The sequence below is a fragment of the Dendrobates tinctorius genome, unplaced genomic scaffold, assembly GCF_039654945.1.
Source record: "Dendrobates tinctorius isolate UK_male_01 unplaced genomic scaffold, ASM3965494v1 ptg000147l, whole genome shotgun sequence".
NCBI lineage: Eukaryota > Metazoa > Chordata > Amphibia > Anura > Dendrobatidae > Dendrobates > Dendrobates tinctorius.
This window is the reverse complement of record NW_027361814.1, coordinates 24,229,709-24,235,708: the sequence shown is the minus strand read 5'-3', so window position 1 is coordinate 24,235,708 and position 6,000 is coordinate 24,229,709. Positions and strand designations below refer to the sequence as shown.

Here is a 6,000-nt window from a genome sequence, read left to right as displayed (position 1 = left end):
AATACAATAAATAAAAGTCATACAAAGCCAAAGATACTGTTAAAAGTTACATTTACACTTAATGGACCTTTCCAAAACTTTTGAAAAACGCATAGGTGCAAGGCACCTTTACAGGAGTAACAAATTCCCCCTTGCTTCTTAGGGTGTGCGCACACACTGCGGAATCGGCAGCGGATTTGGCCCTGTCCATTATTCCCTATGGGAAATGGAAACCGCAGTGCAGATGCTGTGGAATTTTCCGCGCGGATTATCTGCGGTTTCTAAACCGCAGAGAGAATTGACATGTCAATTCTTTCTGTGGATTCCACAGCGGTTTACCATCTCCTCCATTGTGGAGATGCGGATCAATCCGCAGCAGATTCCGCAGCGTGTGCACACAGCCTTAAGGGCCGCCTCTCCATTGGTCTTTGTTGGGGCTGGACGTGTTGATGTTCTGATCACCAGTCACCTGATGTCAGTGATCGGCTGCAACGCCAGGTGATGTCTGGACATCAGCCCTTCTGCTCCCAGTGGAGACCACCGGAGTTACAGAGCTAGAGGATTTAGTTAGTAAGTAATGCTTCTTTCTTTTATAAGAATACCTTACACTTGTAAACTTATTAAAAGTCATAGAAACAATGGTGTATAGCTCTGGAGTAGATCTACTTCCCCCAAATATCACTAACATGATCTAACAGGTTTCATCTGTCATCAACTTCTTGAGGATTGTTGTAGAGCAAGACAATTCTATATTCTGCAATAAAAAAGAAATGTAACTGTAACATAAATGACAATAGAAATAAATAGTGATAAACATACATTTATAAATTATTCAGACTTTGTATATAAAGGTAGATTTTCACTTATTCAAGGACAACATCTGCAAGGAGTTTGTATGTTCTCCCCTGTTTCGTGGGTTTCCTCCGGGTTCTACAGTTTCCTCCCACACTCCAAACACATACTGATAGGGAATCTAGATTGTGAGCAATTTTTTTTTTTTTTTTACTGCAAAAGCTACATTTTATGTAGATGCCATTTTGGTACACATACCTTACAAATTAATTTATATTATTAGATATTTCTCAATATGCAGAAAGAAGCACCTTTTTTATATAACATTCCCAATCATTGTAAATAATGCTATCACTTTATTGTACACATTGTTACGTTTGTGTGGCTACCAAATGTGGTAACTTTATTAATGTTTTGATTGTTTTTACTGTTTTCTTTTATAACTTTAGAATTTTTTTTATTCTTTTCCCACACCAGCTATTTTCATTTCCTTCATTTCAGTTTTTTTTTTTAATTTTATCTCTGCCCCCCAAAAAAGCCATAACTTATTTTTATGGGGCTAGAATACAAAAAAAATTACCATTGTTTTATGGGTTTTATTTCACAGCATTCAATATATGTTAAACCTCACGTTAATTTCACTTTGAAAATCAATTAAATGACAGCAATATTAATTTTACATAGCAGCTATATTCCGAGACCCATAACCATCTTTATTTCCTATAGTTGAACTTTGATGCTGTCATAAATCAGCTTAGAAGTGTAGTGGAGGAGATAGATAGGAGGTACACACCCAATTATCAGTCTGAGCTCACTGACAGATTCACTGTTAACTCATTCAAGTCTGTTATATATAGAGAAACATGGAGGCTGTAGATTAAACTGTTCAAAATGTAAAAGAATCCTGAATGCAAAAATTATTCATAGTCCAAAATGCTTGCATTTTAAAGGACACTTCAATCAAAAATTGCACCCTTCCCTATATCATAACAAGCAGTATGTGACTATCATACAAATTGTTTGTTGCATTAGATTTTTTTTAATACACAATATGTAAACTTCCTCCTGTCCAATGTTTCAATTCTCTCCCTCTGTGCACTACTATCACTGCAGTAAGATAATTACTTTACAGCTCTCCTTGTGACCTTAGGTATGGCATTTGAAGGAGAAAGGTTTGCTGAATCAATTAGAGGACCACACCTTTCTATGGAACTGGTAAACGTTTGGTGTAATTTTAGAATTTAGCTTTCCTACAGTAATAATCTAATGCACTTTGTATGCGCGTTTCTCCCTATATATGAAAGATCGCTGACATGAAGTTCATTTGATTGGTGTAGTGTAAGAAACCATATTTCCAAAAGTTAAGAGCCATAGGATGCCCTTAAGAGCCAGACAACTGAGCTATAATCTAAGGGTACTGTTACACTACGCGACGCACCAGCGCTCCCGACAACGATTCGACCTGGTAAGGATCGCTGGTGCGTCGCTAAATGGTCGCTAGTAAGTTGTCAAACAGGCAGATCTATTCAACGACACAGCAGTGATACGGCGATCCGTATAACGACCTCGGCAGTCGTTGGTACCTTGTCACACAGCAGCTATTCTGACGACTCACGCCGGCGTCCCTGAGTTCTGCGTCGCCAACAAGGTCGCTCGTCGGCGTCAAACACAGCGATGCATGCTGGCCAGCGGGACGCCAACGATCAGAAACTGGCCTGGGACATTCGAGCACGATCAGCACTATCCAGTGGGGGGGCGGTCGCCGCTATGTGTCTCACATAGCGAGATCGCTGGCAAGATCTTTGTTGCGTCACAAAATCAGTGACGCAACAGTGATCTCACTAATGATCTCATTATGTGAGACTGGGCATTAAAGGCCCCATACACATTAGGGCAGGTTTACATAGCGTTATGGCAGTCCGTTTAACGGATGCGTTACAAAGCGGCATTAACACGATGTAACACATCCGTTAACCCACCCATAATCTGCCATAACCTAGTGCATTGTTAACGCATGTCAAAATCGGCATGCGCTAGCGAAGTGCCATTATGCTGTGACGGACCTCGGACGTGGTCTACAGCGTTCAAGGGTCCGTCATGGCTAGCGCAGAAGGAGCATGCGTTAAATGGACTGCCATAACGCTATGTGAACCTAGCCTTAGATCACATATGTCAAACTCTGGCCTGCAGGGTGAATATATTTTGGCCCGCAATGCCGCTGATCCCCTGAGTATATTTTCCCGTGGCTCCAGGCGAGTCTGCCTAGTATATTTGGCCCATGATGCCAGGCGGTTCCCCCATCAGACATCGTGCTTTCAACTATATCGACATCCTAGATGCCAATATGGTTTTAAGCCCATCATTCCCCCTCTATGTCTGACGTCTCAGCGCATCGGGCGTGATTACATCATTATAATGCGCCCACTGTATCGAGATATGCAGAGGATCTAATTGGGGGAATGGGCAAGGTTAGTATTTTTTTTTAATGTGGGGCCTATTATACTGTATGGAGGGGGAGGGGGAAGATAAACAACTTCCTGATGACAATAAAGGTCAAAATGTAAAATTGCTTTATTGGACACAGGGCAAGGAACAATACAGATTTAAAATAATACCTGATAGCTTGAAACAAAGAGGTCAAAAACACCGTGGTCCACACATGCTGCTTCAATATATCCCAAATAGGGAGGACAAGAAAGTGAGACCATCATTCAATATAATATATAGAGGCATAGCCTACTCAATTTAACAGTGGTAACACATACATACACTGCAAATGACCATGTAATAAACAGTAAATACGTCCTACATTACTTAATATGTGCTTGTGCACACAGACATGTGAAAAGACCTGGTGCCCGCCCCAACGCGCGTTTCGGGAACCTTTATTTTGACCTTTATTGTCGTCAGGAAGTAGTTTATCTTCCCCCTCGCCCCATGTCAGTTTAACAATTGGTCTCTTTACAGTCCACAGTACTGTGAGTATTATGGGGCAATTTTTTGCTAGATTGCTTATATTATGATATTTCCCCCATATGGCAGTTATGCTGGTGTGTGCTACTTTTTTCTTTTATCTATACTGTATGGAGCACTACTTTGGTCAATGATACTGTGTGGAACACTATGTGAGGTGATTATACTGTATGAAGGACTATGTGGGGCCCATTCTACTGCATGGAGCACTATGTGAGGCCTTTAAACTGTATGGAGCACTATATTGGGCCCATCATACTGTATAGAGCACTGTGTGGGGCCATAATACTATATGGAGAAGTGGGGCCATTATACTGTATGGAGCACTGTGTGAGGCCCATTACACTGTATGGAGCATTGTGTGGGACCCATCATACTGTGTGAGGCCATTATACTGTGCTACTTTTTTATCTGTATTATTCAAGGCTTTTTGTCTTTGGCTAATACATATATAAATTAGGCCATTGGGCCATAGGCTTTTTACTGCTCTTACATAACATATCATATTATTCTAATGTTTAAAGGCCTCACATAGTGCTCCATGTAGGACGTATTTACTGTTTATTACATGGTCATTTGCAGTGTATGTATGTGTTACCACTGTTAAATTGAGTAGGCTATGCCTCTATATATTATATTGAATGATGGTCTCACTTTCTTGTCCTCCCTATTTGGGATATATTGAAGCAGCATGTGTGGACCACGGTGTTTTTGACCTCTTTGTTTCAAGCTATCAGGTATTATTTTAAATCTGTATTGTTCCTTGCCCTGTGTCCAATAAAGCAATTTTACATTTTGACCTTTATTGTCATCAGGAAGTTGTTTATCTTCCCCCTCCCCCTCCATACAGTATAATAGGCCCCACATTAAAAAAAAATACTAACCTTGCCCATTCCCCCAATTAGATCCTCTGCATATCTCGATACAGTGGGCGCATTATAATGATGTAATCACAAAATCGGTGACGTTATAGCGATATTGTTAGCGATATTGCTATGTGTAAAACCCCCTTTACTCATAGGGAAACTGATGTAACACCCCTTTAGAGCTACCATGGTACACTGGGTGTTATGGGGGGGGTCTCACCTCTCTAGGGCGCTGTGCCTCCACCTGAATCTTGATTGGAGCTCTCTCTCTGGGACTGCAGAAGGACAGTTATCTTCGGGAAACCCCTGCCACAGCTCAGTACACACACTCAGGGAACAGGAGTAAAACCGTTTAACAGAATTATTGCTATGCAGCAGAATTGAGGTGGATTTAAAGGAATAACATACAATACAAGTAACGGTGCTCTATAAAAGTCATATACACATCACAGTCTACTTCTACTCCGACCCTGCAAATATAATGTAGCAGGTTCCCCATCTTTTGTATTAACTCAGTCCAAACATTGGGTCCCAGTTGCCGCAGATGTTGGCGCGCAAATTAGAATCGTTGGTGCACTTAGATGAATATTACTGTCAATAGTCTGGGTTGTAGTGTACTCACTGTAAATAGCGCTGGTAGAACCACAAGTCTCAGAAGGGCACTCACTGTGTGTCTCAAACGGTTGGAGGGTTCTCTGGACACCAGCTGGGGGTGGCAGGATTCAGGCCTTTATGTGGTGGGAGTGCCGGCAGAACTCTCCGGGTCTTTGATGTTAATTGCCTCAAAGGGTGACAGGACCGCGCTCTCTCCAGCAGCGTGAGTATCTCAGCGAGGGGCCGCCACACTCTGCAGCGTAGAGGAATGCAGATCCACACCGCTCCGTCTCTCACAGCAAGCTGCCACGCTCCCTCTCCTCTGAACATTTACTTTCACTTCCTGCCCAGCTCCCTCCCCCAAGTCTCTCCTCCTCCAATCCTCTCTCTCCTTCTATCCTTCAAGCCGTGTTATCTGACTGAAACAAAGGTCCCTGGGAATTGTAGTCCACTGCCGCTCCGGGGAAAAAAGGTTAATGTCTGTAGCTCCCTGTTTGACAGCCGCTGCAAAACTCTTCTTAGTGTCTGTAAGCTCCAGTATACCGGTAGCTGCTCTGACAGTTCCCTGTGCAGGTTTTACACTGAGTTCTCCTGTGTATTAGAGAGTCTGCCGAGATTGCTGTCAACCAAAAGATTGACTGAAGCATTGTTCGGTCTTCAGCCATATAATGTGTATGGCCGACTTCAGAAAGTGTAATCACTGCACTTTCACCCATCTTTCCCAGCGCTACTGAGCGGTATCTGAGCTTCAGTAGCAGTTTCAGAACATAGCATCACTTGACTGCAGCCCAGCTTT

At 42.3% G+C, this 6,000-nt stretch overlaps 1 protein-coding gene across 1 annotated transcript in view; it reads left to right on the top strand.

Annotated features, from left to right (window-relative positions):
- Positions 1 to 414: 414 nt before the first annotated feature.
- The window catches only part of ZNF518A (zinc finger protein 518A), a 31,685-nt gene continuing 26,099 nt past the window's right edge, over positions 415 to 6,000 (top strand). Inside the window, exon 1 of the mRNA XM_073546540.1 lies at positions 415 to 549. The gene's annotated coding sequence lies outside the window, so the exon portion shown is untranslated. The remainder of the gene's footprint in view (positions 550 to 6,000) is intronic.